This window comes from Schistocerca gregaria, chromosome X, assembly GCF_023897955.1.
Source record: "Schistocerca gregaria isolate iqSchGreg1 chromosome X, iqSchGreg1.2, whole genome shotgun sequence".
Taxonomy (NCBI): Eukaryota; Metazoa; Arthropoda; class Insecta; order Orthoptera; family Acrididae; genus Schistocerca; species Schistocerca gregaria.
In genome coordinates, this window is record NC_064931.1 from 83,497,525 (window position 1) to 83,521,600 (window position 24,076).

A 24,076-nucleotide genomic window follows, 5' to 3' on the forward strand; every position below is an offset into this window, starting at 1 on the left:
GTTTTACATTTTGAACATTATATATTCATGTTATGAACAGTTCTGGAACTTCCTGCTTATCGATGACGTAGCGACAGTATAAATATTTACTTACAAATTTCGTAGATGCTGGTCTGTATGTGTTCTTTTTCGTGTTTTGCAGCTGTTATTCTTCTGCTTTTTGCCATACGAAAATTAGTTTTCATAACACTAGGAAATGCACGTATGTTTACTTGGTATTATGCTTTGGATAGTGACGCCATCTGTTGAATGTTATTGTCACCTGTTGAAAAACATCTGCATAACCACAAACACACACACAAGAGTTGGTAATAGAATTCAACAGTTGGCAACACGATCCAAAACATGACAACACGTAAACTTATAGTCTTTTCCTAGTGCTGTGAAAATAATATTACGTATGGCAGAAAGCAGAAGAATAATAGCTGAAAACAGAAAAAAGAACACATGTCGACCATCATCTACGAAATTTGTAAGTAGAAATTTATGCTATCAGTGCATCATAAATAATCATAAAGTACCAGCACTGTTGTAACCTCAATATATAATGTCCAAAATGTAAAGCAAAATATTTTGAACATAAATATGAATATATTCCAGGCCACTGACGGAGCCTTGCAGGTAATAAGACCGAAATGTATATGACAAGAAAAATTGCTTTATTCAGATGTGTTTAGATGTATCTAAAGTAATAATTATCAACGTACTATGTTCTGGAAATTGACACTACACAACAAATTACTTTCTTTTTTTGATCTATAATCTTAACCGCTCGCTTTTTTACACCTTAATTAAAATTTCTAACTGAATTTTTAAAATATAGCTGTAGGGAATGAGGAAAAATGGCACAGATGGACTAACTTTCCAGCAGTTGTGACGACGTCAGACGTTACGTTACAACGGAAAGCCACGAATTTTGGTACTATCGAATTAACTACAACTAACATACTGGCATACATATATCGACAAAATTTGGATAGCAGGTAGCGCTGGCTTTTGCCTTTCTGGCATTAAAACCAACACGTCATTGAGTTGCTCAGGGTTCTAGATTGTGACAGGAGTCCAACGGCCAAATGCCTCGAGGTTATCCTCGATGTTAAGCTCACCTGGCAATCACATAGCCGAATACGCAACAGTATCTCACAGCGATTTCGCGCACTCCACCTGCTCAACAACAAAAATTCGGAATTATCGGCAGAGTACGCCCTCAGTCTTTACCGACTTTTCGTCAGTTAGGTTCTGTATTTGTGAAAAAGATACCGTGTTCTAAATCCTTAACAGTGAGCTATGCAGCAGCAGACGCTAGCTGGCGAACTTATCCTCCAAGAAACTCCCGCTGTCTACGGCATCGACAGTGATAATTAATAGCGAGCGCGGGGGTCGGGGAAGCAGTCTAACATTCTGCGTCGTGTCTGTTTGTTCTATGTTGTGGTTGGCAGGAGAGCCAACACCGTGTTACTAGAGGAGGCCGAAAGGCACGCGTTTTAGCTCACGCAGGCTGGCGTGAGGTCTGGAACAGGACAAGGAAATTAGAGTTTAGAAAAACGGACGTAGCTGGTGGAATACTGAACTTTAATCCATTAATGACGAACGTCGCTCTTGACGGTACATGATTTACAATATCAATAGTAACTGATAATGGCGCCTTGCTAGATCGTAGCAAATAACGTAGCTGAAGGCTATGCTATCTATAGTCTCGGCAAATGAGAGCGTATTTAGTCAGTGAACCATTGCTAGCAAAGTCGGCTGTACAACTGGGGCGAGTGCTAGGAAGTCTCTCTAGACCTGCCGTGTGGCGGCGCTCGGTCTGTAAACACTGATAGTGGCGACACACGGGTCCGACGTATACTACCAGACCGCGGCCGATTTAAAGGCTACCACCTAGCAAATGTGGTGTCTGTCGGTGACACCACATTCTATATCATGTCTCCCTACCACTTTCGCGAAACGACGCTCTGAGCGTGTTTTTTAGGGAATTGACTAGTTTGAACCTGGGACCTGTTGCTGGTAAGGAGACGCCAGAATTCAGAAGAGTTCAGTGAGACTAGCCATGATATAACCAAATACTTAATGATTTCAGCGTCAGCTCCACTGCACTCCCTGTAAAAGAATCTTAATACTAACTAAATTTAGTAGAAGGGATTCAAGGCTTTCCTATTTTTAGTTAGCTGGTAAAATAACGTCGAAAAAGCAGTTCTGTTTACCATTGGAAATTTTATTCTACTCACAAAACATTGTTTATTAATTGCACTATTGATAAAAGGAAATGTTTTAATACAGGATGGTAAAAACCAACTGCGTTCAACAAAAATGTGAACGAATATTCCCTGAATGGGTTTCCAAGTTCTACAATGGATCGAAGGATTCCCTATGCCATATCACATCTATAATCTAGGTTTAAATTAAGTTTCATAAAAGAGAAAAATGGTCTACAGTGACCCTCAATTATCTTTAATTACTTATCTAACTTGTCGTAAATTACAGTCGCTGATGTGGCTTCTCAATAACTATATAACAGAAAAATCATCGCGTTTCAATTTTTACTTCAAGTGGCAAATGTGAACACCATGAGCTTTAATTGACGATCGTCACTAGTAGTACGCAAAAAGGGGGTGTAACAGATCAGACTTTGCAGTTCTGAGTGAAGCTTTATGCGCTGTTATGCGGCATCGCGTGCGTTCATTACCTTGTCGGTGTTCGTCATGGGGCGGCGGGCAGCACAGCTCCGCTCACCTCGCCGTCTCGCAAGCAACTCTGTCCTAACTTCTCCTTACTACAATTTACCGAAGTTGGTTTAAAAAAACTATCTGGCTGTGTTTTCATCTGACCAATCAGGGTCTCAATGTTAACCTTAAGCTCCGCCTACAAATATTCTGTCTATCCAATGAGAAACTTCATACGTTTCGTGGTGGGGCAATGTTTTTAAAGTTTGCAACGTAACAAAGACGCGAAAAAGTCTCACGCTAAAACTTGCAGCTGGTGTGGTCCTTTTAGCGTTATCGTAAGATCTATACTGTTCTTCTGGAGGGCTCTACCTGTTAACGTGGCCTGGGGGGTGGTCCTAACGTAACAGAAACGCGAAAAAGTCTCACGCTAAAACTTGCGGGTGGTGTGGCCCTTTTTGTGGTATCGTAAGATCTATACTGTTCTTGTGGAGGGCTCTAGCTTTTAACATGGGCTGGGGGTGGACCTGGCGGTTAGCTGGCGACGTGGGTGTCCAGTCCGTCCCTTGTCGTAGGGACTTATAGCTTAACACGGTTCTGCTCTCGGCTTCTGCTCTCGTTTCTCCCCTCGGAACTGCGTCGGTCTCACGGTGGGAAGTTGCGACATGCATTTAGGCATTCTTGTGTTAGTCTGTGGTATTCCATTTGCTCACTCGTTTCTCGTATTACTTTCGTTAATTTAATGTCACAATTTATCCGGAGCTATGTGATATACTACTGGATTTGCTTATCATGTTTATTAAGTGTTTAGTAGTGCATCGAGGAAAATATTTCTTTAAAATAGGAATATGGAATCGTCCGTGCTTTTTTCTTTTTTTTTCGATATGACCTAAGGAATGCGTGTGTGAAAGTTAAGCGCAGTTTCCATTATTTTTAAATGAATAAATTGAGTTAAAGGACGTCATATTTTATTTCAGAGGAACCTATTGGGCTAAAGTTTAGTTTTTCTGTGCGATCGGGTTGAAGTTAGTCTCTCTCCCTGTAGTCCGATAACCAGCCATTAGGATCACTTTCAGAGGTCTAACGATGAAGAGATGAGAGCTTACAGTTATGCTTCCATATTGTGGGGAAATGCAGCAAAAATACACCTACAAACACTGAAAAATAAGCCGCTACGCCGAATATACCACTATCAGTAAATTTCGCAAAGATATCTGCGCGACGTCGCAGAAGAACTGGACGTGCCGAGAATATTTAACAACAGTTACGAACAGCTCTACAAACGGTCGAGAAGACCTAAGAGCTAATTCATAATCCAGTTCGTTAGAAGAAAAGGCGGTAGACCCCATTATAAGTGGCTAGTAGCCAGTCTGGACAGGAGATGAGGCTGTAACATGATGACATTATTGTTAGATGAAGGACAGAACAAAGACGATATAGTGAACACGTGAATAGACTGGAAAAACAAGCAAAGGAATAGACATTGCCAAAAGATAAATATTGTGGGATTCTTTAGAACGAAAAGAAGACTATCAAGTGTGCTTGCTTGTAGAGGGTAACTGCTGAGGTGCCAGTTTAAACCGCGGATGTTGGTGACCTCCTAAACTATTTCTCCGCTTGAATGTCGTTGCACTTGCGTTGCTAGAGAATTTGTATCGTCTCTCACCCAGGAGATTGTTGTATTGGGCAGTGCACTACAGGCTGCTATTCGTCGCCATAAAGGTATCTTTAAAAATAACCGAAATTTAGTTCACATATGACCTACACTGTGTGTAAAGAAAACAATCTCCAAGCCATATCTGTTATAGGACTGAGGGCGTCCACTTTGATGAAAATCTTGTTGCCGCTGAAAAAAACTAATAAAGGTTCTTGGTAGGATGGATGCGTCGGTTCTAGGGCAGCACACACACAATGAAAGTAACACGGAATAGTGAATAGTAAAATATAATAATCAACTTTGGTCACAGCAATTGTACACTGCAGGTTCAGCCTATCTCTCCTGCGTTGACTACAGTTTCATGAACATAAACTAAATAATGTTCTGTGAACTAAAATCGGAAGAAAAATAATTTTCTGTGTTAGTGTACTATTCGGAGAACAGTTCCAAACTAACAGTATCCAGTTAAATCTATAGGCAGGTGGTCTGTGTCCATACATGATAATTCTATACACTGTTCCTTTTCTACTGAAGGCTAACAACTGTCTAGCTATCGGTGACTGTTTCAATTTCACTTGATATTTGAGGACTTGAAGACACGACGAAAGTTCTGCGGGAAGTCCCTAGCAATACTCGGACTGACTGACAACTTGCAACTCCAAAGTCTGCTCGTGCTTGGTTACTTAAGCGCGCGTATCTTCCTGGTGGCGCTGCCGCCCAGGGGTAGTGATACTCGCGGGCAGCGTCGTTGGTTTGCGAGCAGCGATGTTCCTGCTGCGGACGACCTCTACGGTATTTCTGGTACCAACTGTCCAAACTCTTCTAGTGTGGTAATCTCACTACACCGCAATCTCAACCGTCCAAAGTCTTGCTATGCACGCAGTGATATAGTGAGATATTTGGCACGATGAGCTGGCCGCGGTGACCGAGCGGTTCTAGGCGCTTCAGTCCGGAACCGCGCGACTGCTGCTGTCGCAGGTTCGCATCCTGCCTCGGGCATGGATGTGTGTGATATTCTTAGGTTAGTTAGGTTTAAGTAGTTCTAAGTTCTAGGGGACTGATGACCTCAGATGTTAAGTCCCATAGTGCTCAGAGCCATTTTTGGCACGATGAGTTATAGTAGAGGCGATCTGTCACATAAAAACGAACGAATTGTGTAATTAACATAATTATGTCGTGAAATATACGGATTTGGTCCATACATTCGTGCATTTTAACTAGTTCGCCAGTTCATATTGCGGCGCATTCCTAGATGCCGCACTGACCGTGGCGGACTTGGGAGGGTGTGTGGCGTCGCAACTAGTGCGAGCGCACAGTTTTCTATCAAATATTTACTGTGAAATGTAGACAGACTGTAAAGTAGCCATCAGATTAGCATATGTGCTGTAGCGGGCAGATTACCGGTGTCCGTTCGTCTGACGTCACGACCATATGGCATGTCTGTACCGTGAGAATGTAAGACCTGTGCGCTAACTAGCCGCGTGTATAACGTGGAACTTTCATCTTTAATAACTTCTAACTGAGGAACCTGAGGAAATTAAAAGTTAATATACTAGTTTCTGTTATGAATAAAAATAAGTCATCCAAATTTGAGCTTTGAAACCTGCATATTTTGGAAATTAGAAAAATCTTACAGAAAACGCAAATTTCTACAATTTTCGAGTCTAAATAAATACCATTATGTATAGATCACCTTCAGTGACCATCCAACTATGAAACAAAATCACCTTCCGTGCTTTTGTATTTATTTTGAGAATTTTACTTTTAGAAATTCACCTATAACTTTGTTAAAACCATAAATGTTTTGAATTTTTGTGAACAGTTATTTTATATGAGTAGGTGAGAGTGAATGAGTGTGCCTGAGTGAATGAAAGAGGGACATTCGCCATTCTTTGCAAGTGTATAAAATCTAGGTTGGAACTCGCAAGTGTTCAGACGATGTAACCGTGGGAACAGAGTCGCCAGTGGTTCCCCATCTTAGTGAATGTCGGATGTCCAAGAGTGTATGGTATTGTACAAGCAGCCAGAACGTTCGCGAGTATTTAAATAATTTCTGGAAATAAAGTAAAGTCTAGTTTTCCTTTCGGTTTGTTAAATTATACAGTAAATTTTGTGTAACAAGAAATCATGACGTAAATGATTCAGAAGTCATGACTGGTGCGTGCTAGATTTTGGCGCGAGGCGCACCCAAAGAGTTAATTCTGATTGGCTGTGTGATGTGTGAGCCAATGAGATGTGAGGACGGTTAGCAGACTAGGAGAGTGAGTCGCGAGTGGATGAGGGGTCGCGAAGGAACTGTGATCGAGAAGAGACATGCTTGATGTGTCCTCGCGAATAATGTGTAAAATGAAGTCATAAAACGGCTTCATCGGTTCGGTACTGTGCGATTTGAGACTGGAAGAGTCCAGTAACGCGTAGTGTGAGTTTGAGCGAGTTGTGACTTTTCGTTCCGCGAAAGACGCGAGTAACTTTAATAATTAAAAGCGTGGCGGTACTTCGTAAACTTTTACTAAGTGCTTATGGCGAGCATTAACGTTAAAAAACGAACTATTATTGAACATCGACTGCAAACGTGTATGTTAGAAAATCGTCTGTGTTGCAGTTAAGTAAATTCCGTAACTTTGAAAGCTAATTCTGGCGGGGTTTGAGTGTGGATAGAATTGTGAACTGAACTTTCTTCAAACGTAGATTAGCGGGCTGATGATCAGGCTTAAAGACAATAAAGAGCTTAAATAGAATTACCACTTCGCGTTCTCGTTTGAGTAAACAATTACTACCATTCCAATAACTCAATTTATTTAGGAAGATTGCTCATAGATTGTATTTCAGCAAACATGTATCGCGGCCTCCGGTGAGCGGCTATTAAATTGCAGTTTCTTCAACACTGCTTTTCTGCAATTTTTCCAGTAGCTGCTATCAGGAGAGGCGAGTGCAGCAACTACCTAAGAAACGAGGTAGGTGGATTTTCTTTCAGGAAAAGGAAACTGCGCGATAAGAGCCTGACCCGTCGCAAGTGGTGCATCGGCCGGGAAATAAAAATAGTAAATTCCTGTGAATTTCAAAAAAAAAAGCAGTAGTGACAATTACCGGACAATACAGAAGTGCTCGCTATGTGTAGGAACTGTGTAGCGTACAAATTGATATCGCCACGTGAATAGGAAGGACAGTGAAAGTGTCCGTGAACTGTAATGTGTTGTATGGAACGGAAGAATTTTTCGGTGACTACGCGCCGATTGGAATAGCAGTCTACGACGGCGTCTGGCAGACGACGAGCTACGGAGACTACGCAGAGGCGACGACAGCAGTGGCAGTTGGCAGCGCTGATTCGAGCGGGGGCCCGGAAACTGGTACAGCATTGCAGTGTATGGTGAACGGACCCGCAGTTTCATCTAGCAGCAACGCAGCACGCCGAAGCACAAAGTTAAGTACAGTGCTTTTGAAAACTTTGTGTGTTTGTGGAGTCAAACTGAGAAAAATGGCTGAGTTTCAACCAAGTGACAAAAAGGCGGAACTAAGTTGTGATAGTGGGATGGAGACAGGGGAAAATGACCCCATGAATTTTAGTTTAGACGTGTCTCAACCCAATTTCAGTAGTAGTTTGACTGATTCATCCTATGTTAATTATAGTTTGGAGTCAGATCCAAATATGTCAGTGCCCAGTGAGTTACAGTTACCCATGCCGGTAGTTAATGTTAATAGGGACATTGTATCAGCAAATGAGGGGGCGAAGGATAATGTCGCCAGTATGCTGATGAATCTATTAACTAAGATGAACGTGTTGGATTCCAATATGTCAAGTAAGATGGATTCCAGTATGTCAAAAATGGAAACTAATATGTCACAAATGGAAACTAATATGTCAAGTAAAATGGATTCAAAAATGTCTAAATTAGGATCTGATTTAAGTAATGAGATGACTAAAATGGGCGCTGATTTAGATTCCAAAATATCCGATCTCAGAGACTGTTGGAAGCAAGATTTAGCAGTGCTCAGTAGTAAAGTAAATGTTGAAATACAGCAGGTTAAACTAGAATGTACAGAAAATATTGTTCAAGTGCAAAGTGAATTGACGACACGAATCGAACAGGTTACTGAGGATCAACAGCAATTTAAATCCCATGTTGATGCAGAATTAGATAAAGTATGTGAGCACATAAAAGTGGTAGAGAATTCCAATGAAATTAATCATGCCGCCTTAGAATGTAAAGTAAATGATACCAAAATTCGGTGTGAGAAACTTGGAGAGCAAGTTGTAAATAAGGTCAATAATTTAGAGACTCACATAAGCCATTTCAGTGAAAGTGTGAATGAGCAACTTATGTGGGCATGAATGCAGACTAACCAAAGTAGAACAGTGTGTTTCTAACCATAGTGGTAGTATAATTTCCAGTGGAATAATTGAATCTACCGAGGTTGCGTATGTTACCCACAGACAGTTTTTAAAATTTGACCCAAGTAAGAACATGCACCCCAGAGAATTTTGGAACGATTTTGAAGACGTTTTGCCGAAAGTATGGAGCGATAAACAAAAGATAGGCTTTATCACTTCAAATTTGATGGGAGAGGCCAGAGTATGGGGGAATTTAGCCTCTGAAAAATACGCGAAATTGTCAGAATTTAAATTAGCGTTCTTTGAGGAATACTGGGGAAAGAGAAAGCAGATGGATGTTCTTAATCGGTTCTGGTCGGGAGAGAAGTATGACCCCAAGAGAGAGGGCATCAAACGATTTGTTCAAAGGTGGGTAACAACTCTGTCCTACCTTAGTAATAAGTTAGAAACAGAACAGATCATATTAGGGGTAGAAAATAAGCTACCGTGGAACTGGAAAACTAAGATCATATCTGCGCCCCGAGATAACATTGACAAGTTCGTACAGTATTTCGAAAGGGTTGAATCCGTCCAAAAAGAAGAAGAAAACATGAGGAGGGAGCATCGCCCGCCTGCTAGGCAGAATGACAATCGCGCGGATGTAAACATTAATAGGATGGGTGTTCAGAGAGGCGGCGGATACCGTGGCAGTTCACGTGGTAGAGGAAGAACATATGTTAACAGGTTCAATGAACGCGAGCAGTATGACAGCGGCCGACAGATGTCAGGAGGTGAGGCGGTCAGCTGGAGGCATAGTGATGACGCACCGCGCTCGGAAAACCATTAATTGTCTACGAGTGTGCTGGCGATCGTAGGCAACAGCGTTTAAAGTTAAATCTGCTGGCAAAACCATTCATAAGAAAGCAGCCTGAACGACCACCTAACATAAATGTTGTTGCTACAAAATTTAGGGAGGATAACGTAAAACAGACAGAGATAGTAGCTTTAAGTCAAGTGGAGGTTAATGAACCAATTAACTGTAAGAATAATCATAAGAAGCCACTTATTGAAGAACTAAGTACTAGTTATAAGGGTAATAATCAGAAAGACATTATGCACAGTAAAACTAATGAAGAGCTGTCGGATAGGGGTGAGAACAGTAATAATGGCAGGGTTGTGACTGTGCTTGATAAGATAATTGATGTTGTAGATAGTTACGAAGAAGAGGATAGATTAGAGGAGGAGGTAGAGGTTAATGACGACGCCTTGGATAGGGTCGTAGAAAAGGAGGTTAATGAGAAAGAGGGGGAAACATTGGAAAAATGTTTTGACTTAGCAATAGTGGATAGGCTAATAGGAGCTGCCACTAGAATTGAGGGTGATAATAAGCATGAAATAAACCCTGTAAGTGTGAATGTGATTGCCACCCAAAAGACAGGCTTCGAAAGGAGAGAAATTGTGCAAGATTTATTGGAGGAAGCAGAACCCAAAATAAATAAAGAATACTTAGGGCAACCGATAGTAGAGCTAAGAGTATTAAATGAACCAGTTAAATGTTTGATAGATACTGGATCGGAAGTCTGTGCAGTATCCCAGAACTTGGTAAATGAACTCCCTAACAGTAAACAGATTGTTAAGATGCCAGTAAGTGGCTTGAACATTGTAGTAGCAACCGGTAAGACTAAGAAGACAGTAAAACAGGAAGTGTTTCTACCCATAGCATTTAAGGAAGTAGAAATAAGACAGAACTTCTTAGTTATAAATGGACTGAGTGTAGACATATTGGTGGGGGCTGACTTTTTGAATAAATATGAAGGATGGGTGAATTTTTCTACCAATGATGTTATGGTAAAAATTAAGGGTAAACTAATTACTATACCTTTCATCGGTAAGCAGCTATGTGAGGATCCTGAGCAGAATGATTTTCCTATATGTATTTGTAAAACAGAGAAATTCTTGGAGGGCTATAATGAGTACGGTGGCAAAAAAGTAGAGGATCCGTCTGAGCTTGTGAGTGTCAGAAATAGGATCGAGGAGAAATTACTAGAATTAATTGATATTGATGAAGCAAGGAAAAACGATTTAAGACAAATACTAGTCAAACATGCCGAGGTTTTCTCAGATCAACCAGGGCTAGTAAAGGATTATGAGTGTTTTTTGACAGTGCAGAAAGACGCTCATTTCTTCAAAAAACCATTTGCAATCCCAGAAGTACATAAGGAGGCAGTACGTGACTTAATTCAAAATATGTTAGAGTGGGGAATTATTGAAAGGGCTGTTAGTGTGTACAATAACCCGCTAGTCATAGTTCCTAAGAAGGATGGCTCAATTAGACTAGTGTTGGATGCTCGAGCATTAAACAAAATAGTACTACCTGAGAGTGACCGTCCGGAGAATATTGAAGAACTGCTACAAAAGTTTAAAGGTGCTAAGTTCTTTACATCCATGGATGTGACCTGTGGATATTGGAACCTACCGTTAGCAAAGGAATCAAGAAAGTACACGGCATTCTTATTCGAAGGTAGATGTTATCAGTATAAGGTGGTGCCGTTTGGTTTAAATATAAGTGTATGTGCCTTTGTAAGAGCTATGTCGCAGGTATTAGGGGACCATCTACTAAGAAGAATTACAGTGTATGTAGACGACGTTTTGATATCGACACCAACGTGGGAGGAACACTGTATGTTATTGGATGAAGTATTGAGGGCCATAAAATTGGGGGGTATGAAACTGAAGCTAGACAAAACTGAATTTGTGAAGAAAGAAATTAAATTCTTGGGGCACATAGTGAGTGGCGATGGTATCATGCCGGATCTAGAAAAGATTAGAGCAATAAGGGATTATGCTGCACCTACAACACGTAAAGCATTAAAGGGGATGTTTGGTTTGTTTGGGTTTTATAGAAAATTTGTGTCTGGACAATTATTCAATGCACCGTGCCTGCGAGAACTCTTAAAGAAAAATGTAGTTTATAAATGGACTTCTGAGTGTCAGAAGGCGTTTGAAGAATTGAAAGAAGCTCTTATTAATAGTAAGATTTTGAACCATCCCGATTTTTCGAAACCATTTTGTCTGGGATCTGATGCTTGTGGTTACGGGTTAGGAGTTGAACTATTTCAGTTGGAAAAAGAAGGAGAAGAGGAAGTCCACAAGACCATAGCCTTTGCGAGCAGGTCATTGCAACAATCCGAGAAAAATTATAGTATATCTGAACTTGAAGCATTAGCTGTTATTTTTCGGCCTGCAAAAATTTGAAAAGTACCTTTTAGGACATGAAATTTGGATCTACACAGACCATAGTGCCCTTACATATTTAGACTCATGTCAGCTAAAACATGCTAGATTAAGAAGGTGGTCCCTGTATTTACAGCAATTTAATTATAAGATGATATACATTAAGGGTTCCGAGAACATCGTGGCGGACGCCTTATCAAGAAGTGTGAAAGATACAGGACAAGAAGGGAAATCTTTAAGAAATACCGATAATAATGAAGTAATGTTGGCCATCATGCAGCTCCAGGACGATGGCTTAATTAAGCGCATTTGTAAGAACCTACGGAGGGAACAGAACCAGGATGACAACATTAAATTAGTAAAGAGTAGATTAGGTCATCCAGACTACCCAAAATTACTGGTCTACTATAAAGTGCATAAAGATGTCTTATTTAGGCGCAGGAAAGACAGTGAGGAGAATTGGAAAATATGTTGCAAGGAGCAACATGTAGATGCACTTATAGACTACGTACATTGTAAGTATGGGCATTATGGCGCTCGTAAATGTATAGCTAAGTTAAGTGAAGTGGTAATTTTTGATAATATGTGGAGAAGGGTGCAACAGCGATTAGAATCCTGTGATCGTTGCCAGAAAGTTAGGGCCAACAATAGAACTATCCAAGGACAGATGTATTCAGTAGAACCACAAAATCGGCTGGATTTAGTAGCTGTAGATTTATTTGGTCCACTACCAGTGTCTAGAGGGGGATGTGAATATGTGTTTGTGATGGTGGATGGGTTTACTAAGTACGTAAAATTTTACCCAATTAAGAAAGCCAACTCTAAAGTATTAGTGAATAAGTTGGAGAAGGACTATTTTGGGAAGATAGGAGTGCCAAAGGCAATATTGTCAGACAATGGGCCCCAGTTTATCTCTAAGAAATTTAGTGAATGTTTACAACAGAGAGGTATCGATCACAAAAAAATCTCCGCGTACTTTCCTCAAGGGAACATGTGTGAGCGAATTATGAAGGAGTTAAACAGATTGTGTAGAACATATTGTCATAAAAAACACTCCGCTTGAGCCAATTATATTGAATACTTCGAAGAAGTAATAAACCATCTGAAGCATGAAGCCACAGGATATGCACCAGTAGAGCTAATGTGTGACATTAGGCCGAATAATATTTTATTCGACCTGGTCGAGTTTCCAAATCTCACAGACATAGCCATCGAAGAGAAGGAGAGACTGGCACGTATTAATATAAGAAAGAAGGCCCTGGAAAGAAAGAGAAGGCATGACGCAAGAGCTGATCCCACTAGTTTTCAGGTAGGGGATCTAGTGCTAGTGAAAACTAGGGAAAGATCTAAGAAACTTACGTCAGAAACAAAGAAGTTTACCGATGAGTACGTGGGCCCATTTAGAATCGTAGAGAAGCCTCACCCAAATGCGTATAGACTGGAGTTTGTGAAATCACATAAGGTGTTAGGGCTTAGGAACATTGTGGATTTGAAAAGATATGTTCAAAAGAGAGACGTGGCCAGGAGTGAGTAGATACCTCAGAGAGCTTTGCACTCTTTGCAGAGCTAAGTGCGTGACGAGCACTAGGTCTCGAGTCGTTTGACAATATTTCTTCCACTTTCTTTTCCGTATTGTCAACCTACCTCTTCTTTCATTCAGAACTAAAATTCTATCGTCTTTCCTTCTTCTCTATCGTAGTTTTTAAGTGATAAAGTGTTTAAGTAATGAGTAGGAAAGAACCTCAGTGCAGTATAGGTTAAGCGTAAGGAATGAGTGTAAGAGAAAATCAAAAAGGATTAAGATACCTCAGATAAGTAATAAGTCTCAGTAAAGTAAATGTTTGGCCTAAGGTGTGAGTAATGCCCTTAGAAAGGTAAAATAACTAAGAAATGTAAGAGCCTCAGAAAATATGGTGACGAACATTGAAGCTGTTTGTTAAGTAACAGAACGATATGTTAAGACGTAGCATTAAGCTAATGTTTAGGAAAGGAAATGGAGCAGTACAGCAAAACTGTCTGTTCAATGAAGTCAGAGCCTCAGGAGGTGATTTAGTGGTAAAATGAGTAAAGGTACAGTGCAACAAGGTTGACTGTCAAAGGGGTAAAGGAAGTTAAGTTAAAGGGACAGTGCAGCAGGACTGACTGTCAAATGAAGAGAAATATGTGAGAAAAGGAGAAAGAATGAGCATAGTGTTTGGCTAGCTCGATATTAGGAAAAAGTGAGGCTACGAAGGTGAGTAAATAAAAAGCTTAATGTTGGTAACCAGAGGTGGCGTTTGTTGGTAAACAGAGGAGATGTTTGTAAACAAAAGGAGGTGAGGCTACGAATGTAAACAGAGCTGAGGCGACGTTGGTAACTCAGGAGGTGGATGTATGTTAGAAAGTATGGGTAACGAGGTTTCGCAGATTAGTAGGAAACGCTTTAACAAATACTAACCTGAGTGTGTGAAGTATGAGTATGAGAGTTGTAAATTAAACCCGAATGTGACTAGAGAAAACCTGATGTTGACAAGAAATTGAAGTAACTCCAGATATGTGAGATGAGGAAAGTACCCATGACATCGATTCCATTTTTGACCAGAGACACACAAAGCTCCCCAAGTTTGTCGTAGAGATTAGTATAAGGATTGTAGTGTTGATAAATGAATAAGTAAATATGTATTTTTCAGTGTTTAATTTATGATACAGGACTACAGGAGATTGCCTGGAGACAGAATTGTAATATTGATAATTTTGTGTATATTTTATATTGTTGTGTATTGTACAGGAACTGGAGAGTCACCAGTGCTGGCGGAGATTTATTATGTATTTGTGAACTATTTGTAGGAATTGTTTTTCTTAGTATTTCTTATGTAACCATAACTTGTTTGATTATGAGATGAAGAAGTAATTAAAGAGTAAATGTGCCACTTCGGTACTGCATTAGGAAAGTCAATTCACTTTTCACTTAAAAAAAAAAAAAAAAAAAAAAAAAAAAAAATTTGAAAATTGTACATACTGTAAAGTAAATTTTATCAAAAATATGAGACTTTAGAGTCAAGCAGATAGCGCCATTTATCGCTGCTGTAGGTTAAGACGTAGCAGTTAGAAAGGGAACTGAGGCCAGCTGATGTTTCAGGTGCGCCGAAGTAAACAGAGGTGGTAGCACGAGACTTGAAATGGACCTCCCAAGCAGGACCCGGTCGAACTACGAGTGCTATCAAAATCTTAAGTGTAAGTGGTAAAAAAGTGACGCTCACCATAGCGATAGTAGTGTTAGTGTGCGTGTGACGTACATCAAGATAGTATTTAGGTTTGTTTTCTCTTTCAGGAATTTGTAAATAGAATTTTGTAATCTGAAAAATTTTTTTTGTGAATGATGATAAAAGTGCATGTTTAGATATAAGATGTTTTGTAGGTCGTCAGCCCTAGGTATAAGTGGATGATTGATGTACAGGAACTATAAATGTTAAATAGCTGTTTGAGTAAATCTTTAATAGAAATTTTTTTAGAAAACTAAAAGTTTGTCATGAATGAAAAAATTTAGTTTCCTCAGGAGGTGTGTGGCGTCGCAACTAGTGCGAGCGCACAGTTTTCTATCAAATATTTACTGTGAAATGTAGACAGACTGTAAAGTAGCCATCAGATTAGCATATGTGCTGTAGCGGGCAGATTACCGGTGTCCGTTCGTCTGACGTCACGACCATATGGCATGTCTGTACCGTGAGAATGTAAGACCTGTGCGCTAACTAGCCGCGTGTATAACGTGGAACTTTCATCTTTAATAACTTCTAACTGAGGAACCTGAGGAAATTAAAAGTTAATATACTAGTTTCTGTTATGAATAAAAATAAGTCATCCAAATTTGAGCTTTGAAACCTGCATATTTTGGAAATTAGAAAAATCTTACAGAAAACGCAAATTTCTACAATTTTCGAGTCTAAATAAATACCATTATGTATAGATCACCTTCAGTGACCATCCAACTATGAAACAAAATCACCTTCCGTGCTTTTGTATTTATTTTGAGAATTTTACTTTTAGAAATTCACCTATAACTTTGTTAAAACCATAAATGTTTTGAATTTTTGTGAACAGTTATTTTATATGAGTAGGTGAGAGTGAATGAGTGTGCCTGAGTGAATGAAAGAGGGACATTCGCCATTCTTTGCAAGTGTATAAAATCTAGGTTGGAACTCGCAAGTGTTCAGACGATGTAACCGTGGGAACAGAGTCGCCAGTGGTTCCCCATCTTAGTGAATGTCGGATGTCCAAGAGTGTATGGTATTGTACAAGCAGCCAGAACGTTCGCGAGTATTTAAATAATTTCTGGAAATAAAGTAAAGTCTAGTTTTCCTTTCGGTTTGTTAAATTATACAGTAAATTTTGTGTAACAAGAAATCATGACGTAAATGATTCAGAAGTCATGACTGGTGCGTGCTAGATTTTGGCGCGAGGCGCACCCAAAGAGTTAATTCTGATTGGCTGTGTGATGTGTGAGCCAATGAGATGTGAGGACGGTTAGCAGACTAGGAGAGTGAGTCGCGAGTGGATGAGGGGTCGCGAAGGAACTGTGATCGAGAAGAGACATGCTTGATGTGTCCTCGCGAATAATGTGTAAAATGAAGTCATAAAACGGCTTCATCGGTTCGGTACTGTGCGATTTGAGACTGGAAGAGTCCAGTAACGCGTAGTGTGAGTTTGAGCGAGTTGTGACTTTTCGTTCCGCGAAAGACGCGAGTAACTTTAATAATTAAAAGCGTGGCGGTACTTCGTAAACTTTTACTAAGTGCTTATGGCGAGCATTAACGTTAAAAAACGAACTATTATTGAACATCGACTGCAAACGTGTATGTTAGAAAATCGTCTGTGTTGCAGTTAAGTAAATTCCGTAACTTTGAAAGCTAATTCTGGCGGGGTTTGAGTGTGGATAGAATTGTGAACTGAACTTTCTTCAAACGTAGATTAGCGGGCTGATGATCAGGCTTAAAGACAATAAAGAGCTTAAATAGAATTACCACTTCGCGTTCTCGTTTGAGTAAACAATTACTACCATTCCAATAACTCAATTTATTTAGGAAGATTGCTCATAGATTGTATTTCAGCAAACATGTATCGCGGCCTCCAGTGAGCGGCTATTAAATTGCAGTTTCTTCAACACTGCTTTTCTGCAATTTTTCCAGTAGCTGCTATCAGGAGAGGCGAGTGCAGCAACTACCTAAGAAACGAGGTAGGTGGACTTTCTTTCAGGAAAAGGAAACTGCGCGATAAGAGCCTGACCCGTCGCAGGTGGTTCTTCGAGAACATATCTAGGCTAGGTGCACGATGTTGTCCATTGAAATGAGCGTACAAGGTGATATATGGTATGAGCAAAATGACTTTAACATGAACGACCTTCATTTATGGACATACGATCGTTAGACTTTCGTTGCTTTTTTTTTCCTCTCAAGAATGACCCCGATACTCTTTCCCCAGAATAACTCCGAACGGGAGATTCGCCGTGCCTTACAACCGAAGCGGGTAACCCAGCGTGAGGAAGTGGAAGAAGGCGAAGAACAAAGGGGAATGGTCATCTTGCCATACATCGGCGGTGTCTCTTCAAAAATAGGAAGATTATTGAAGAGGCATAAAGTTAAATGTGTTTTCCGTCCGCCGGCAAAACTCAGAGCTCTCTTGGGCCCATCTAAGGACAGCCTTGGCCAAAGAAGACCCGGTGTTTACGACATTCCTTGTAGCTGCGGCATGTCGTACATCGGACAAACTTGTCGCACTGTAGAAGAGAGATGCACTGAACACCGACGCTACACTCGTCTGGAGCAACCAGAAAAGTCTGCAGTGGCCGAGCATTGTCTCAGTAGAGGCCATTCTATGAATTATCAACATACAAAAATTCTAGCATCGACGAGTTCGTACTGGGACAGTGTTATTAAGGAAGCAGTGGAAATACGTAGCTCGACGAATCTTGTAAACAGAGACACGGGCTTTCAGCTTAGTCCAGCTTGGGATCCAGCACTGGCCATATTGAAGTCGCCTCGAGCAGAGAGGAATGCTATTGGTCATAAGACTGACGACGATTCGCCAGCAACATAAATATTCTGTTGGCAACGGGATGATAATCAAGGCGCCTACGTGGACCCGCAGTTTTGCTTGCTGCTTCCGTCAGAGGCAGCGCAGCGCAGAACAGCGGCGGCAGCCTCCGCGCGTGCGTCGAAGTCTTTGGTTCTTCATGCTGTAGGTGGCGCTGCTGTCCTTCCAGGTATCAGTTGATATCGTCGCTATTGGCCATCGAATTTGGCGCCTCCACGCAGGCGCACTTCCTGCCTAAAACTGGCATAAATAGGGGGCCCTGGTCCTGCCTTAGCAGTGTGTTTCGTCGCACCTGAAGATGTCGGCCAGTTGCGCTGACGAAATATTGTGGAGTTTTCACTATGACATCCGACGTCTCGCCCGAGAACCATATATACAATACTAGCTATTAATTGCACAAATCACTACGATAGAAAAAAGTTCAAGTCCCGACAGGACAGCCCCAATTTAAAATGTTGAGAACTGAGGATTAGTTCAAGTTGAAGCTCCCGCAGGACAGTCCAATATTAAGGTTCCAATATGACGAAAATATAGTCAAGTCCCACGTATCACTGTTGAAAACAAAGCCCAGAATTCATACAAGTCCTCTCTCGAAAACACTAACACGAAGCTTTGTGTCTTCGTTGTGTCGGCTCCAAAGCGAGTTCCTGATTGAATACATGCACAGGCATTCAGAGCTTGGCCCACGAAGCTCACACGGAGTGAACTGGCCTCTTACAGCTCGTGCGCCGGCCAGGTACAGACCTTAGCGCAAGGATGCAGTCTGTCTTGCTTAGTGTAGCGTGGCCGGCATAGGGAAGAGGACCAGAGGACTGGCGACGTCAGTTGGCACTTCAGTTACTGTCCCGTGTCGGTGTGTAGTGTGGCAGCTCTCGAATGCTGTCTGTAAGAAAGTTGGCTACCTTGTGAACTGGATGTAATATGTGTTGCTGACAGAGTATGTGTAAACCTACGACACAGTATACCTCTCCACTCCACACCAAGCCCCAACCAGGGTGATAGGTTGGAGACCCATGCCATGACCAGAGGCAGTGATGGGTTCCAGCTGACTGTAGACGAGGCTGAAGGTGTGAACTTACATGGGCGTTGGAGTTGGCAGCGCTGAGGTGTCTTCGGGCAATACCTTTGGAGGTGTTTCCCGCCACGGAATGGTGGGGACCCATCTCGACAGCTGTGGAGAAGTAGAATCCCAGCTGGCAGCCCGTGAAGAAGCTGAGAGCACCCACCTCCACCCCACCCCCCAGTACTGACCGCAGACGCGGCATCTGCAAAATCCAGCAGCCATTCCCCTGGGGATAGTGTGGGTGGACCTGGAGTGACCAGCAGTATTGGAAGCCTGGCGTCACTATGTAAGGAGATCACACAATGTAAGTGACAGACTGGACACAAAGGGTCGAAATAAGTGGAAAATAAGATCGACGAATGTGTGTGCAGAAGTAGTAGTGATGAAAATTCCTTGTGCGAAGCATGTGGGATGAAAGTGTGTACTGCGAAAGTATGTAGCACAAAAAATTGTTTCACAGAAGTATTTGGGAGGGAAGTTGGCCATATGAAAGCAATGGAGATAGACTGTTGTGTGAAAGCACTGGCGACAAAGTAAGATCCCGAGTGTGTGATGAGGCACAAAAAGGTAAAGTGGAAGACAAGTGAAAGGATGAGGCACCAAAAGGAGCAAAAAGTGCTTCTGTGGGTTAGGTAAGGGGCTGTGCCACGTTAGAGAGAGAGGAGACGCAATGATGTGTTCTGGAAAGAGGCTGAGGAAGAACCACGAAGTTGGGTCAGAGTAGACAAAGATGTCGGTGCTGCGTCCAGAGGTGGAAGCAGCAGTGGCGTAGACTGTCGGTGGTAGACCTTGGTGGAGCCATGGGAATGGCGCCGGCCGCTGTGGCCGAGTGCTTCTAGGCGCTTCAGTCCGGAACCGCGCGGTCACAGGTTCAAATACTGCCTCGGGCATGGATGTGTGTGATGTCCTTAGGTTAGTTAGGTTTAAGTAGTTCTAGGTTCTAGGGGAGTGATGACCTCAGATGTTAAGTCCCATAGTGATCAGAGCCATTTGAACCATTTGATGGGAATGGCGACGGGAAGTGTCTGGTGCCCTGATGACGTCGCCCATAGGGTCTGGTGCCCCACCAAAAGCAGGAGGCAGTGGTAGTGGTGGCCAACCCTGACGGCACGTTGGGGGATGGAAGTTGGGTACCTTTTGAGCTGTGAAGATGAGGGCTGTGCCAGGGACTGGGAACCATGGTGAAGCCTGCAGAAGAGTAACCCCGCAGGGTAACTCCAATGGTTTGGTATGCTCGCCAGCAGTTCTATAACGCAGTGTTGAATCTGCCAGTAGTTGCACAATAAAGATAATATAGAAGGTTGCTGTGCTACCGTAGACATATTGAAGCATGCATAAGACACACTGTATACAATTCATGGTGCGGAGAGATGAGGCGCAAACGCTGAAGAACGGCGATGGAAGCTAGTGTCTGAGAAACAGACCGAAAGTCGCACAAATGAAAAGAGGTAAACCAGAAAACGTCTACTGTGTGCGAAGGATGTGCATGAAAAATGAAATACCACGAATAGCTCATTACCAATAGCTATGGGACGAGAAGCAGGAAGATGGCACATCAGCCACAAAGCAACAGAAGGAAACGAAAACAAACGCAAAAGCACTGTCTATCTGGGATGCACGCACATGTGTAAACACTGATTCAGAAAAACCACAAACAACCGTCACCAATTAAAGCATCCGCCATAGGCGGTCAAAAAATGAAGGGATGAATACCAAGGGTATTTAATTAAGAGAACACAGTTCTCCTTGAAAAATTAACTTTTCTGGTTTGAACACAGACAGTACATGAGGCAGATTCCCTATTATTCGTAAATAGTCAAAGTTTCAGAACTGAAGTCTTCGTACAAGATACAGTAGTTAGAGTCCAGCAGGGACTAGTGTTGTGACTGACAATTCGCAATTTTTCACAAACACACCTTTTGTTGATGTACGTTCACAAGGTTGATGACTGAACCACAAACGAAAGGTAACAATAACGATGTCAGCGTCCGGAGTGAACTGAACTTCAGGGCTGGTTCTGGGCCCTAAATAGCTTTTTCCATTCAAACAGGTTTTGGCTTAGTGTTACTTCCTGCAGGCCGTGGCTCGAGCTCCCCCTGCAGGAAGTAGTGTTCGGAATGTCTGTTTCCATTATCTTGTACGTACCTCTTCAAAGAACTAGGCATTTTAACTGCGCCCTCACAGTACATATATATTCGCCGACGAAATTCGTCATTAACAAGTTGCCGTCCGCACGTCACGTAAAAATTTATTCGTTTGGCGCCGGCAGCACTAATTCGTATTACTTGGCTTGTCGCCGGCCGATTGTCACCTTTCCGTTGATGATAAGCTTCAAACACATTGACTTTTGGGCTCTTTAATTTTCCGGAAATCCTCTATTTTGCCGTATCTTTCCACAAACTCGAATTGTCTTTTCAAGTAACTTCTCTGCAAGTTCTACACTGTTATAATCATTATCCATGCAGAGGCGATGCCATTTTCCATCATAAGGTGTCAATAGTTCCATCACTGTTTTTGCTAAAGACTGTCCACCTCCGGAATATATCTTGAATGAGGAAATGTATCCCGTACTCGAATCACACAGCCTCCAAATGAGTATGCCGTGTTTCGGAATAAAAAAAAAAAAAAAAAGGAGAGAAGGTTCAAATGGCTCTGAGCACTATGGTACTAACTTCTGAGGTCATCAGTCCCCTAGAACTTAGAACTACTTAAACCTAACTAACCTAAGGACATCACACACAACCATGTCCGACGCAGGATTCGAACCTGCGACCGTAGCGGTCGCACGGTGCCAGACTGAAGCGCCTAAAACCGCTTGGCCACTCCGGCCGACTCGTAATTTTCGACGGATTGTAAACTTCAAATTTTAACCGTCCACGCCATGGTATCATTCTTTCATCAATTGAGATGTTTTGACTTAGATTAGCCGGCCGCGGTAGTCCGGAACCGCGCGACTGCTATGGTCGCAGGTCCGAATCCTGCCTCGGGCATGGATGTGTGTGATGTCCTTGGGTTAGTTAAGCTTAAGTAGTTCGAAGTTCTAGGGGACTGATGATCTCAGATAGTGCTCAGAGCCATTTGACTTAGATTAAACGTTTCTTTAAACGATTAGGAAAAATAATCAATTACGAATTGCACTTTGACAAGTCGGTCGGTTCAAATGATTCAAATGGCTCTGAGCACTTAACTGCTGAGGTTATCAGTGCCCTAGAACTACTTAAACCTAACTACCCTAAGTACATCACACACATCCATGCCCGAGGCCGGATACGAATCTGCGACCGTAGCGGACGCGCGGCTCCAGACTGTAGTGCCTAGAACCGCTCGCCCACTCCGGCCGGCCCGTTCGGCATTATCCAGTTTATTGTTGCTGTCGGAAGAATGTTGTTGTTGTTGTTGCGGTCTTCAGTCCTGAAACTGGTTTGATGTAGCTCTCCATGCTACTCTATCCTGTGCAAGCTTCTTCATCTCCCAGTACCTACTGCAACCTACGTCCTTCTGAATCTGCTTAGTGTAGTCATCTCTTGGTCTCCCTCTACGATTTTTACCCTCCACGCTGCCCTCCAATACTAAATTGGTGATCCCTTGATGCCTCAGAACATGTCCTACCAACCGATCCCTTTTTCTAGTCAAGTTGTGCCACAAACTTCTCTTCTCCCCAATCCGATTCAATACTTCTTCATTAGTTATGTGATCTACCCATCTAATCTTCAGCATTCTTCTGTGGCACCACATTTCGAAAGCTTCTATTCTCTTCTTGTCCAAACTATTTATCGTCCATGATTCACTTCCATACATGGCTACACTCCATACAAATACTTTCAGAAATGACTTCCTGACACTTAAATCTATACTCGATGTTAACAAACTTCTCTTCTTCAGAAACGCTTTTCTTGCCATTGCCAGTCTACATTTTATATCCTCTCTACTTCGACCATCATCAGTTATTTTGCTCCCCAAATAGCAAAACTCCTTTACTACTTTAAGTGTCTCACTTCCTAATCTAATTCCCTCAGCATCACCCGACTTAATTCGACTACATTCCATTATCCTCGTTTTGCTTTTGTTTATGTTCATCTTATATCCTCCTTTCAAGACGATATCCATTCCGTTCAACTGATCTGCCAAGTCCTTTGCTGTCTCTGACAGAATTACGATGTCATCGGCGAACCTCAAAGTTTTTATTTCTTCTCCATGGATTTTAATACCTACTCCGAATTTTTCTTTTGTTTCCTTTACTGCTTGCTCAATATACAGATTGAATAACATCGGGGAGAGGCTACAACCCTGTCTTACTCCATTCCTCACCACTGCTTCCCTTTCATGTCCCTCGACTCTTATAACTGCCATCTGGTTTCTGTACAAATTGTAAATAGTCTTTCGCTCCCTGTATTTTACCCCTGCCACCTTCAGAATTTTATAGAGAGTATTCCAGTCAAAATTGTCAAAAGCTTTCTCTAAGTCTACAAATGTTAGAAACGTAGGTTTGCCTTTTCTTAATCTAGCTTCTAAGATAAGCCGTAGGGTCAGTATTGCCTCACGTGTTCCAACATTTCTACGGAATCCAAACTGATCTTCCCCGAGGTCGGCTTCTACCAGTTTTTCCATTCGTCTGTAAAGAACTCGCGTTAGTATTTTACAGCTGTGACTTATTAAACTGATAGTTCGGTAATTTTCACATCTGTCAACACCTGCTTTCTTTGGGATTTGAATTGTTACATTGTTCCTGAAGTCTGAGGGTATTTCGCCTGTCTCATACATCTTGCTCACCAGATGGTAGAGTTTTGTCAGGACTGGCTCTCCCAAGGCCGTCCATAGTTCCAATGGAATGTTGTCGACTCCGGGGGCCTTGTTTCGACTCAGGTCTTTCAGTGCTCTGTCAAACTCTTCACGCAGTACCGTATCTCCCATTTCATCTTCATCTACATCCTCTTCCATTTCCATAATATTGTCCTCAAGTACATCGCCCTTGTATAGACCCTCTATATACTCCTTCCACCTTTCTGCTTTCCCTTCTTTGGTTAGAACTGGGTTTCCATCTGAGCTCTTAATATTCATACAAGTGGTCCTCTTTTCTCCAAAGG

General features: G+C 41.9%; 1 protein-coding gene across 1 annotated transcript in view; it reads right to left on the minus strand.

The window, feature by feature from the left end:
* The window catches only part of LOC126299089 (glutamate receptor-interacting protein 1), a 538,481-nt gene that overhangs the window by 284,282 nt on the left and 230,123 nt on the right, over positions 1-24,076 (minus strand). The window lies entirely within an intron of this gene.